The sequence below is a fragment of the Choloepus didactylus genome, chromosome X (assembly GCF_015220235.1).
Source record: "Choloepus didactylus isolate mChoDid1 chromosome X, mChoDid1.pri, whole genome shotgun sequence".
In the NCBI taxonomy this organism is placed as follows: Eukaryota; Metazoa; Chordata; class Mammalia; order Pilosa; family Megalonychidae; genus Choloepus; species Choloepus didactylus.
This window is the reverse complement of record NC_051334.1, coordinates 167,326,171-167,340,310: the sequence shown is the minus strand read 5'-3', so window position 1 is coordinate 167,340,310 and position 14,140 is coordinate 167,326,171. Positions and strand designations below refer to the sequence as shown.

At 42.1% G+C, this 14,140-nt stretch overlaps 1 pseudogene; it reads left to right on the top strand.

The window, feature by feature from the left end:
* The first annotated feature begins 239 nt into the window (after positions 1-239).
* Positions 240-7,318, top strand: LOC119522453 (annotated as a pseudogene).
* Positions 7,319-14,140: the final 6,822 nt, after the last annotated feature.

Here is a 14,140-nt window from a genome sequence, read left to right as displayed (position 1 = left end):
TTCCAGCTCCTTCTGGTGCCTTTCTCTTTATTAAGGCTCCAGTAACAGGATTAAGGCCCATCCTGATTCAGTTGGCCACACCTTAACTAAAAATCATCTTCTAAATTTCCTACTTACAATGGGTTCACACCCCAGCAATGACATTAAGATTAAGGAAATTTTTTTTTTTCCTGGGGTACATAATTCAACCTACCTCAGCGAGACCAAGCAATGTAGGTATCTGTGATACAGGAGCCAGGATGACCCTGTGTTATGTGGTGTCAGTGCCTGAGCAGAATGAGAAGTGCATCCACATGGAGGGGAAAGGTGGCAGTGAGGGCCTGATGTGGGGTGACAGAGCCAACATGGGGTGAGGGGAGCAATTCCATGGTGGGCAACTGATGGCAGTGGCCCAGGATTTGAAAACCTATGGGGATGTTGAGGGTGTCCACTCAGGGGGTGTTCAAACAGGGCAAGCAGGGCATCCGTACAGGGGAGGGGCCTGGCATGGTGTTTCAGGACCTGATTGCAGTAAGGAGGGCAGGCACACAGGGTGAGAGGTGACCTAGCACAGGGTTTTGGAGCCTAAGCTGTCTAAGAAGGGAGTCCACTTGTTGGGGAATGGGGCAGTAGTAGCAATGACGGCCTCATGCAGGGTGCAGAGACTGAACAGGGTAAGAAAGGTCCATGCAAGGGCCAGTCCAACACAGGATGTCAGAAACCAAGAGCAGTGAGGGGAGCTTCCATGGTCCTGGGGGTAGGGATGTCCTGGCAAAGGATTTTAGAGACTAGGTGGAGTGAATATGGTATCCGTATAGAAGCAACCTGGTGCAGAATGCTCAAGCTTGAGTTAGGTGATACGGGCATCCACAAGGGACAGTGGACCAGCATGGGGTGTCAAAACCCAAGTGTGGTAAGAATGGCATCTATGCTGAGGAGTGGCAAAGGCAGCAGTTGTAGATCAGCTACCTGTTAACCAGAATGACAATACAATATTTTATAGTAAATATAGCAGATGACCTAACTATAAGGATCTTAAGTGCTTTCAAACGTGAGCAACATTTGTTGTTTGTTGTTTTTAAAATTAAAGACATGGCAAAGGTCAAAACACAGAAAATTAGCCTGCTGAGGTACGTATTGCCTTTTACTATCTTATTTCACATTCTGGCACAACCAGATATTTTACTTTAAGATGAAATTACTCTTTTTCCCTTGATAAGCAAAACCTCATCCCATTATATTGCATATACATTTGTATTTTTGCCATTATTATTCCTAGTACAGTCTCAAACACTTTTAATAATCCCAATTTGTAACTTCCTTCTATTTCACAGAGAAAACTGGGCTGTATGTAATTGAGCAATGTCTATCACACACAGGCATTTTAGAAAACCAGCAAAGTTTATGTTCAAAAATAATATGACTTCCTTAATCCGCTCTAATCCCTTTAACACTAAATGTGGCAAGTGTGGACACGGGCAATGATTTGACTGAATGATATATATTTTAAAACTATGCATCACCTCGGATGCATTGCATTCTATCTTTCTAAGAAATGCTTTATCTTGATATAATATTTGTCCACGTTCAGAGTTAAAGAGGAATCATGGAAATTATAGTTATCATGGAAATTATATTTAAGTTGATAAAATACAGATCAATTACCATTGCTATCAAAAGGTTTGTCATAATTAAAATTCCATTTTTTACTTGGTTGAACATATAATTTTTCTATAAGTGGACACATGTGGAAGCAAGTGTTAGCTGTTCTGATGAGCCAGACCAGTATACAAAATTTAAATAGTTAAGATTAACTGGCCCCTGCCCGGGCCACGGCCATTCCCCGCGTCGCGCTTTCCTGGGATGGCCGGTGCTCCTGGGTGCACACGGCGGAGCGGCAGTGGCCGCGCTCGGGAGGCTCTTGGCTGCCGCAGTGGCAGTGGCGGCGGCGGCGTGTGAGGGGCCGCCTGGGACCAAGGGGGCGCAGCGAGCAGCCCGCGGAGCGCAGGCAACACGTCGGATGCTAAGGTAAAAGCTGCTGCCCGAGTCCGGCCCATAAACCCAGGAGAACTGAAACTGAACACCAAGTGCGTGGTAGAGATGGAAGGGAATCAAAAGGTCCTGCACCCTCCTTCTTCTAACACCAAACAGGGAGAAAGGAAACTTTCCAAGGTATTTGCCTTTGAATATTGCATTGGGTCCATGGATGAATCTCACACTACAAAATATGCTGGTCAAGAAGTGGTTTTCAAGTGCCTTGGGGAAGGAATTCTTGAAAAGTCCTTTCAGGGGTATGTATAATGCTTGTATTTTTGCATATGGACAGATAGATTTAGGAAAATCCTTTTTTATGATGGGCCATGTTGAGCAGCTGGGCTTTATTCCAAGACTCTGTGTGCTTTGTATTTCAAAGGATTTCTTTGGAGCAGAATGAATCACAGAAGTCTCCTATATGGAAATTAATAATGAGAAAGTTTGGGATCTTTTTGACCTCAAAGGGAGTAGGTGGTCTCTTAAAGTTCAAGAGCATAGTTTTGGGACCATATGTAGATGGTTTATCTCAACTGGCTGTTACATGCTTTGAGGATATTGAGTCACTGAGTCGGAGGGAAATGCCTGGACAGTAACCTCAGCCAACGTGAATGAAGAAAGTAGCCATTCTCATCCTGTATTCAACATAATAATCATACAGGCACTCTACAACCTGCAGTCTAGGAACTCAGAAGAGAAGATCAGTAAGATGAGCTTGGTAGACCTGGCGAGCGACGAACCAGTATCTAAAGCAGGCACTACAGGAGAGCCACTGAAAGAAGGCAACAACATTAACAAGTCCCTTACAGCGTTGGGGTTGGTTTATATCTTCACTGGCTGACCAGGAAAGTGGCAAGGGTAAAAGCAAATTTGTGCCATATTGAGATTTGGTCCTCACTTGGCTTCTTAAGGACAATTTGTGGGGCAACAGCCAGACCTCCATGATAGTTACCATTAGCCCAGTTAAGATATGCAGACTGTGCCAAACGGGTTGTCAGTCATGCTATTGTCAAAGAGGATCCCAACACAATGGTCATCCGGGAACTGTGGGAAGAAGTGGAGAAACTGAGAGAGCAGCTCTCACGGGCTGGGGCTGTGAAAGCCCCTGAACTGAAGGAGAAGTTAGAAGAATCTGAAAAGCTGATTAAAGAACTAACAGTGACTAGGGAAGAGAAGCTGAGAAAAACAGAAGAAGTTGCACAGGGGAGACAGTGGCAACTTGAAATTATGGGGATTTCCCTTGAGACATGTGGCATCAAGGTGGGAGATGACAAGGGCTATTTAGTTAACCTAAATGCAGACCCTGCTCTCATTGAACTCCTTGTTTATTATTTAAAGTATCATACCAGGGTAGGTGTAGATACCTCTCAGGATATACAGCTCTTTGCTATCGGAATTCAGCCTGAGCGCTGTGGGATTGACATTGCATCTGATGGGGATGTTTCTCTTATTCCAAAGGAAAATGCAAGGTCCTGTGTAACTAGTGCTCCCGTGTGCAGTACCACCCAGCTGTAGCACGGTGATAGAATCCTGTGGAGAAATAACCACTTTTTTAGAATTAATTTACATAAGAGGAAAAGGCAAGATTGGTTGAAAGACTTTGAAAAAGAAATGGATCCACTGGACCACCACCTGGATGCAGCCAGTGAGGCTTCCTCAGAACCAGACTACAGTTATGCATCTGTACAGACAGAAGTCTTCATGAAAACACTGAACCCAGTTCAAAGTGTGGTTCAGGTCCTGGAAGAACAATGCGTAGAAGAAAAGAGGAGTGCCCTTGAAGAGCAGTGGCTTATGTACCAGTGGGAACTGGAGTAGCTCCACCAGCAGCTGTCCCCTAAGAGGCAGCTCCCCACCCCCACCCCGAGGAGTGGCCCAGACTGCCTGGCCTACAGCAGCCAGACAGCTCAACAGAAGGTGACCCAATGGGCTGAGGAGACGAGCAAACTCTTGTGACAAAGCCTGGCAAAACTGTGAGAGCAGCTAGATAAGGCTAATACCTTGGTGAGGGAAGCCAACTTCTTAGCTGAGGAAATGAGCAAACTCACTGATTACCAAGTGACTCTTCAGATCCCTGCTGCAAACCTGAGTGCCAATAGAAAGAGGAACAATAGTGAGTGAGCCAGCTGTTCAAGTGAGGAGGAAAGGAAGGGGTACCCAAGCCTGGACCATTAAGAAGCTGGAGAATAAATTAATTGATGTGAGGGACCTTTATCAAGAGTGGAAGGAGAGAGTTTCTGAGACAAAGAGAATCTATGGGAAACGAGGTGACCCTTTCTATAAAGCCCAAGAGAATCACAGCCTAATAGGTGTGGCTAACGTGTTCTTAGAGTGCCTCTTCTGTGACATGAAACTTCGGTACGAAGTCCCCATCATCAGCCAGCAGGGGGAGTTGCAGGGCGTCTCCATGTGGAAGTGATGTGGGTCACTGGAGCTGTTCGGGAGGGCATGGTGGAGGACAACTCCTGAGAACTCCAGTGAAAATAGGAGCCTTGAAGGCGTAGACAGCAGTAGGGAGATCATTCACTGAGTCAAAAAACTGACCTGCCAGGATAAAATTAAAGAGGCAGCTGGGCTGCCCTTAAACCTCTCAGATTTTGTCTTCTGTCAGTACACGTTCTGGGACCAGTGTGAATCTATGATGGCTGCTCCAGTGGTGGACCCAGAGGTGCCTTTGCCACAGTCCTAGGATGCCCAGTACACAGTCACTTTCTCTCACTGCAAGGACTGTGGTAAACATAACTGAAGTATTTCTGAAGTTCATTGCAGATGGAGCACTGCCAATGGAAGTGTAGGGCCATTGGTGTACAGGAAATAAATGGTAGCTCCAACTGGGAAGTTGATTCTCTTCAAGCTAAGACAAGAGCATTGCATGACTGGTGGAATGAAGTAACTTACAGAATAGAAATGTGGATCTGCATATTAGAATTGAATGAGTTGGGGGAATATGCTGCAGTGGAACTTCATCAGGCCAAAGATGTCAACACAGGATGTCAACTAAGACAGGGTCATTACCATAGAGTGCAAGTAACCGAGAAGCCTGTGCAGCATCCAGAGACACTGCCCCTCATGGTTGAAGCCATCTTGTCAGTATGCATTGGCTACGTAATGGCCAGGTCCACCAAGCTCCAGACAGGGCTGGACAATTACCAGGAAGAAGATTTAAACAGTATAAGAGAGAAGTGTTATTAAATGACGAGAATAGTTAGATGAGCAGATTTAAAAAGTCAACAATAAAATAGAGAAAATGGAGGATGATATGGAGTCTGAAGCTTGGCTCTGGAGCAGTGGGTGGGACTGACTGAGGAAAGGAATGCTGTGCTTGTCCCAGCCCCAGGCAGCGAGATGCCGGCGGCTCCTGCCGACTGGATCCCACCTCCTAGAATGGAAACCCACATACCAGTTCTCTTCCTTGATTTGAGTGCAGATGATCTCAGTGCTAACCAGCAGCTCATCAGCCCCGACGCGTGGAGTGTGAACTCCATCCTGCCCAAGGAGCATGGGAGCCCGTTTTTCTACCTGCCCATCGTAAAGCATAGTGATGAGGACGTTTCAGCCACAGCCTCTCGGGACTCCTCAGTTTATGATTCCATTCACTTGAATAGGGTCATACCACGGAATGAAAGGATTTACCCAATTGTGAAGTCCACAGTCCAACTCAGCCATCTGGCTGCTATGGAGTTAGTACTGTGAAAAAAGTTTGCAGCCAATATTTACAATAAGCAGCGTTTCACCCAGAGTTTGAAGAGGAGAATATCATTAGCAAATATTTTTTACTCCCGTGGTGTAACCTAAGAAGTAGTATCCAATATACCAAAGTCAACAGAGGAGATTGAGGACTGGGAAGTGCTAGCTTTCATGGCAGTGAGGACCAAAAACGAAAGCACGTCAGACGGGGAGATGCACATTGAAAATTACACACGTGGTGTGCTGCAGGTGGAGAACATCTTGAGCCTCAGATGTCCCCGTGGCAGGTCGTCACTGTCAAAGAAACACTTTCCTCTAAAGATTGGCATCTGTGGAGAAGCCTCAGCACACCAAACGTTCATAACATGTATTCCAGTTGAGCAGACCTTTCTGGCTTTGACGAAGGTAATAAGGTTTGATCAGAGAACCAGTTAGACACGTCTGATCACGGCTCCAGTTACCAAGATGTAGTATATTATGGAACTCTACCCAGGGATTCACCTCGAAGGAGTAAAGAAGGTTGCACATCAGAGAATACTGATGCCTTAACAGTCAGTCCTTTTAAAGCATTCTCTCCTCAGCCACCAAAGTTTTTCAAACCCCTAATGCCTGTAAAAGAGGAGCATAAGAAGTGGATAGCTCTTGAAATAAGACCTCTTCTAAGCCAGGAGAGCATGCCTTCATCTCAGACACAGAACCCTGGTTGCACTGTACCCTCAGGAAGCAATGGCAGTTGCATGCCAGTAGAACACAATAGCAAACATGAGAAGAATATTGACTCGGAGGATGAGGAAAATGAGCTGGAAGTTAGTTAGTAACAGGAATCTAACAGGTTCACAGCCTTACATACCTGCGGAGTTTGCAGACTTCAGTGTTTACAGTGCCAGCTTGGAGAACAGGGAGTGGTTTTCATCTAAAGTAGATTTGACAGACTCACAGGTCTTGGAGAAAGAAGTGTCCCAGAGCCCTACCACCAGCAGTATTACCAGTGGCTACTTCTCCCACAGTGCCTCCACCACCATCCTGTCTGACATGGCAGTCCCTTCCAGTGACAGCTCAGATCAGCTGACCATTCAGATGAAGGATGCAGACACCAGTGAGCTTTCCTGACCACCACTTGTGCATGATTTCAGACTGTCCTCAAACACAGACTTGACGGAACTAGAAAGAGACTTGGTAAAGGATGCTATCATCACAGTGCCACTGAAGGGAAACAGTGCCTTAGCCAAAGGGAGCCCACCATCCCAAAATATCCCTGAGAAAAATTCTAAAATACTGTGTAGGACTGGCTCACATTCAGAACTAGATGCCTGCCCTAGCAAAAATGGCCAACCAGCCAGGGAATTCCCCCCCCAGGGAAGTGACTGTAGAACATATCACAGATGTCCTTGAGGACCATTCTTTCACGGAGTTCATGGGTGTGTCAGAAGAGAAAGATTTTGACGGTTTGACAGATTGTTCTGCTGGAGAGCATTCAAGAAGGAGAAATCTACCAAGTAAAACTGACAGTGTCTCAGATGGGCCCCAGGACCCTTGTCAGCTGCATTCAGCATCAGAGAAGGACCAGGGGAGCCTGACTGCAGGTGAAAGGCTGCAAGCACTTCCGCTTCAGGCCACGTGATCGCATCATTTTTCCTCCCGGCGGCCTCGAAAAAGCACCAGTCCCCATCTTTAAACCATGCCGCAGCCCTGCCCGACCTCAAACTAGCTCCTGCTGCAAGAAGCGAGAAGCCTGCTTCCTGGGCCACCTCCTTCCTGAGCTAGAGAAGTGGCACTTTGTCTCTTGGGTTGAATTGGCAGCCTCTGCTTTTTCCAGAAAGCAAAAAGCCCAAAATCCTGGATTAATTAAGTGGGAGTAATTTTGTTTGCACTCACTACACACCCCACTGTGTAGAAACCTCTACGGATTCAAACAAGCAGCTCTGTTCTTGTACAATTTTAATCAGTTCTTACTGTAAAATCTGGGGTTAATACTCTGTTTTTTTGTAAATAACATATATTATGTATATGAAATGTTTATCTATAGTTTGCCTGAAGACAGACAAGGCTGCACACTAAAATGTAGGTAAAGGTGATTTGTAGAAAATTTTAAGGTACTAGACTTTGTTACAGAGCAACTTGGGGGATTTCTTAAATGTGAGCAAACGAAAAATATATTATTGCATAAGAATGAGTTTGCAAATCCTTCTTTGCAGAAAAGGTTACAGAAAAGTGTTCTTGATAACCGAAGAACTTACAGCAGACTGAACGTTTTTGCTGTACACATAGGTTTGACTGCAAGTTTGGTGCCATACTTCCCTTGGCTACCAAGCCACACATGCTGCTTTCTCTGTCCTCTGTTTCCTAAGCACACTGAAAAATCTCACAGCTCTGTCTTTTGATCTTCACCTGGTCTGCCACCTGCTGATTTGACATTGTCTTCTGACGCTTGGCAGTGGCTGGGCTCTGACTTGGTCCAGCCCAGCCATGCAGGTGGAATACAGACAGCAGTATTTCTATAAGAAAATACAAGGACCTACCAAGGGTTGAAGGGGGGGGGTGGTTTTTGTATTTTGTTTTGGGTCCGTAGGTTTTGTTATGGTGTGGTTCTTCTGTTGTGATTTTACTTAATTCTGAATAATGCTGAAGAGATGAATTGAACTATGACATTCAGGGGTGCTCAGTTCACTGTGGTTGCAGATGATCAAATACAGATGGCCCTGCTGTCCTTGACTTCATTCCTAAAATTCCCCCCTTATGGAGATGTTGAAGAATTATCTGTGCGAAAAGTTTAACAGAAGTACGTTATGTATCTATTCTGTAGATTCCTGTACAATTGGTCTGGTTGTACAGGTATGTGTTGTTACAGCAAAAGAGAGAATGTGTACAGCCTACGGGAACTTGTTTCTTTATGTAATCACTAAATAAGTAAAATCAGTGAATAAGTAAAATATTGGAGACTTTAATGAAAAGCTGCTGTTCATGATTTTTGCATATAACGAGCTGACTGTACTATTTTACTATTGTCTGTTTTTTAAAAAGACTGTAATTTATATCCTTTTCAATTTTGTTGTATTTTTTGCATGTTTTAGAATATACAGTGTTTAATTCAGATTTGAAAAAAAAAAGATTAACTAAGATCTCCATAAGAAAACAAATTCAAGGCTTACCACAAAAACAAAAGTACACTTGCTTTGTATTCCACACTGGTATACCAGGATATATTATGATATATTTTATCTAAATTTATCTAATATTATTTTTGAGCAATCAGATTTTGTAGGAAATTTTCCTTAAAGTCTACCACATTTCCACACAAAGACACATCATAATAAAATTTCAGAAACCAAAAATCTTTACAGGGGAAATAAATTAGAATGACAGCAGAGTTTTCATCAGAAATCATGGGGGCCAGAAAGAAGTGACACAACATTTTCAAGTGCTGAAATAAAAGAATTGTCAACCCATACTCCTACTGTTCTGGTTTGCTAATGCTGCCTGAATGCAAAACACCAGAAATGGATTGGCTTTCTAAAAGGGGGTTTATTTGGTTACACAGTTATAGTCTTAAGGCCATAAAGTGTCCATCAACAAAGGGTACCTTCACTGAAGAAAGGCCAATGGCATCCGGAAAACCTCTGTTAGCTGGGAATACACATGGCTGGCGTCTGCTCCAACTTCTGGTTTCAAAATGGCTTCCTTCCAGGATATTCCTCTCTAGGCCACAGCTCCTCTTCAAAACGTCACTCTCAGCTGCTCTTGGGGCATTTGCCCTTTCTTAGCTTCTCCAAAGGGAGAGTCTGCTTTCAAAGGCCATCTCCAAAATGTCTCTGTAAGCTGAAGCTCCTCTCTCAGCTCCTGTGCGTTCTTCCAAGCATCCCTCTTGGCTGTAGCAACCTCGCTCCTTCTCTCTGAGCTTTTATAGGGCTCCAGTGAACTAATCAAGGCCCATGCTGAATGTATGGGGCCACACCTCCATGGAAATTGTCTAATTAGAGTTATCACCTACAGTTGGGTGGGTCACATCTCCATGGAAACACTCAATCAAAGAATTACAATCTAATCAACACTAATACATCTGCCCACACAAGATTGCCTCAAAGATAATTGCGTTTTGGGGGACATAATACATTCAAACTGGCACACATCTACATTTGGTGAAAATATCCTTCAGGAAAAAAAGGGGAAATCAAGATATTCTCAGATCAGGAAAACTAAGAGAATTTGGCCCTGAAATCATACCCTAGAAGAAAGGCTAAAGGAAGTTCTCTAAACAAGTTAAAAGAATGAATCTTGGATCATCGGGAAGAATGAACAACAGAAAGGGTAAAAATATGGGTAGACTTTTCTTCTTTTGATTTTTCTGAACTGTGTTTCATGGTCAGAGCAAAAATTATAACATTGTGTGATGTGGTTCAAAATGCATGAAGAGGAAATACTTAAGACCATTATATTATAAATAAGGGAGAGCAGAGGGAGGGAAATGACCGAAGTTTTCTCTACTTCACTCAAACTGATAAAATGTCAACACTAGTAGACAGTGATAAGTAACGTATATAATAATTTAATGCCTAGGGCAACCATTAAAAATATATGCAAAGTGGTACACTCAAAAACACTATAGATAAATCAAAGTAGAATTCTAAAAAATGTTCAAGTAACCCACAGGAAGGCAAGGAAAACAAAACAGAGAAGTTAAAAATACTACTCAGCAATAAAAAGGAACTAACTATTGATACATGCAACAACTTAGATGGACCTCAAAGGCTTTATGCTGAGTGAAAAAAAGGCATTCTCAAAAGGTCACATGCTGTATGATGCCATTTATATAGCAAACAGAATGACAAAATCATAGAGAAGGAGAACAGATTAGTGGTTACCAGGGGTTAGGAATGGTGGGTGGGGAGCAGGTGGGGGAGGAGGGATGGAGGTGTGGTTATAAAAGGGTATCACTAGAGATTCTTGTGATGGAACTATTCTCTATCTTGACTCTGGGGGTAGTCACACAAATCTACACAGAACAGCCAAAAAAAAGGCACAGAACATACGCAGATTTTACCAATGTCGATTTACTGTTTTTGACATTGTACTATAATTATGGTGCATGTAATCATTGGTGTAGGCTGGATGAAAGGTACTGTACGTACTATCTTTGCAACTTCCTATGGTTCTGTAATTTCAAATTTAACAGGAAAATCTCCTGCATTTAAAGTATTATAAGTTCAGTTTCTTCTCTGGGAATTATTGAGTTCCTTTATATTAAATTAATGCAAGTACTACTTGGTCTGTATAAACTAATCAAATGAGGGCTCATTTGGTTCAAAAGACTTTATAATCTAATTCATTAACCCTCTCTGCAGGTAAGAAAATATTTTCTCACACAATAAGAAGTAAAGGCTTTCTTCCTTTACAGATAACAGTATTCAAAAATACAGACAGCTTAAGGGATCAATTTTACAATATCAGTCGTAGGTTAAAAAATATAATTTTTTAAAATCACATATATATATATAGGAGTTCTCCTTTCCAGTGGCAACAGGGCATTTTCTTGAGTGATTTAAACTCAGTGTAATGCAGATGAAAACAAAATGAAAAATAAGATTAACAAACCAGACACTGAACAGAGAATGTATTCCCATCATATGTAAACAGACATAAATCATCAACAGATGGCTAGACCATAAAACCAGATTTCTTGTCATGTAACCATTAATAAGGAATAAATTATTGGTTTAGTGAAAACTAGAATCAGAACTACATGCAGACTAGAACTAGAACTAGAAACAAAACATGGGACAGGAAAGAGAGAGAGAAATTCTATTTCTGTTTGGGATTCACTCTGAGAGCCAAGAAAAGGCATGGCTGAGTATAAGTAGTTCATGAGGTGCACTCTTTAGGCAAAAGAGTCATATTAACTCAGCCAGTGAGTCCACTTGGGCATCTTCCTGGGTGCTTCAAAACCATGAAAGTATAGTACTATTAAAAATGTGATTCTTATCCAAATACACAGTAAGTATGTGTTAAAAGTTTATGTAACTCATTAATGAGAGAACTTGCAAGATGAAAAGTTTCATACGTGATGCATATATAGGGTCAATAAATAAACAATACTAGCATGGGATTTCTAATTTAGATACCAAATTGTTTAATTTCTTATAGGGCAGCTCAGCCATACCTTCTAGAGTTATTGTCTCTAATGTTCAAAAAATAATTTGGATGCAACCAATTGTTCTGCCCCAATCAAGATGGTGGAGTGAGACGCTCCAGGGCTCTGTCCCCTCACCGAAGCTTTGAACAACCAGCAAGAACTGGCAGAAAACTCCTTCTGAAAGCTCCTAAAAACAGTTAATGGATTGCAGGAACATAGCGAGTGCTGAATCAAGAAAATGGCCACTTAAAAATAATAGGACCTCTGCAACCCCATTATTTGGTATATACTTGGAAGAACTGAAAGCAGGGTCACAAACAGGCATTTGCACACTGGCGTTTATGGCAGCATTATTCATGATTGCCAACGGATGGAAGTGGCCTAAGGGCACATCGCCACTTGAATGGAAGGGCTAGCTGTGGTGTATACATGCAATGGAATATTTAGCAGCTGCAAGAAACACTGAAGTTGTAAGGCATACAACTAGGTGAATGAAACTTGAGGACATTATGTTGAGTGAAATAAGCCAGAAACAAAAGTTCAAATATTGTAAGGCTTTACTAATATAAATTAAATATAATGAGCATATGCTGAGAATGGAATTGAAAAGCATAGGTTATCAGGGGATAGAAAATGGGCAGAGACTGGGCAATTGACAATGCAGGAGTTCAGAATGTTCAATAAGGCTTATTGTAAAGGTTTCAGATTGTAAGTTCTTACAGCAGTCACATCTATTCCTGAGTTTTAACTGTTATTTAAGAGGTGTTTATTTGGTCCAGAATTTATATTCTCTGTAGCAGATATCTAATTTAACCTTTATGGTCAGTTTATATAAACAACATAATTACATGGACCTAGACTAGGGAACAAGATTGTATTATTCTATACAGGTTAATGTAGTACCCCAATACACCTCAGAGTATTTTGGGCAGAAAATAAAAAAGTAGTTGCAAAGTCCCATTGAGGGACTGGGGGAAAATGTGGAAATATTAAATTTCCCCACCTGGGGAATTCCTGATATTCTTGCAAGCATTAATTTGCTTATTAATTTTAGTAAGTCAAGCCTTGATCTTGGGGCTTGCCTTTATGAAACTTATTCCTGCAAAGGAGAAGCTAATCCTGCTTATAATTATGCCTAAGAGCCATGCCCAGAGAACCTCTTTTGTTGCTGATCTCTCTCTCTCAGCCAACTCTGCAAATAAACTCACTTCACTTCCCCCTATGTGGGACTTGAATCCCAGGGGTGTAAGTCTCCCTGGAAATGTGGGACCTGACTCTCGGGCATGAGCCTGGCCCTGGTATCATGGGATTGAGAAAGTCTTCTTGATCGAAAGGGGGAAAAGAAATGAAACAAAATGAAGTTTCAGTGACTGAGACATTTCAAATAGAGTCAAGAGGTCATTCTGGAGGTTATTCTTATGCATTATATAGATATCCCTTTTTTAATTTCTAGTGTATTAGAATAGCCAGAAGGAAATACCTGAATCTGTTTAAGTGTAATCTAGTAGACCTCATCCTTGATGATGATTGTATAACTATAGATAGATAGATAGATATAGATATAGATATATAGATATATAGATTTTATCATGTGACTGTGTGATTGTGAAAACCTGGTGACTGGCAATCCCTTTATCTAGTGTATGGGCAGATGAGTAATAAATAAAAACAAAAGATATATAAATAAATGGGGGCGGGGGATATGGGGTACAGGATGTTTTGGGTGTTCTTTTTTATTTTTATTTTTTCTTTATTTTGGAGTAATGAAAATGTTCTAAAATTGATTGTGGTGATGAATGCACAACTATATGATGATATAGTGAACCATTAATTGCACACTTTGGATGGATTATATGGTGTGTGAATATATCTCAACAAAATTGCATTTAAAAAAATTTAAAGAGATGGAAGAAGATGGTGGCATAGAGAGGAGTGGAAGCTAGTTTGTCCCCCTGGAACAACTAATAAACAACCAGGAACAACTAGTAAATAATCTGGAATAACTGCAGGGGGACAAATGTGACTGTCCACTCATCATACACCAAGCTGAATTGGGAGGAATGCTCAAGATCACAGCATAAAATCTGTAAGTAAAAACTGTGGATCCAAGCCAGGAGCCTTCTCCCCCCACAGCCCAAACTGCAAAGCCTTGTGGTGCTAGAGAGCAGCACTCTCCCAGCAAGTGAATATAGCTCAGCTGAGCTCCAACTGGGGTTTTAATCAACAAACGTGGACTGCTTGACACAAGCTATGAATCCCCAACAAGCTGACAGAGGCTTTGGGTGACAACTGACCTTGGAGAGCCAGAGGGTGGTC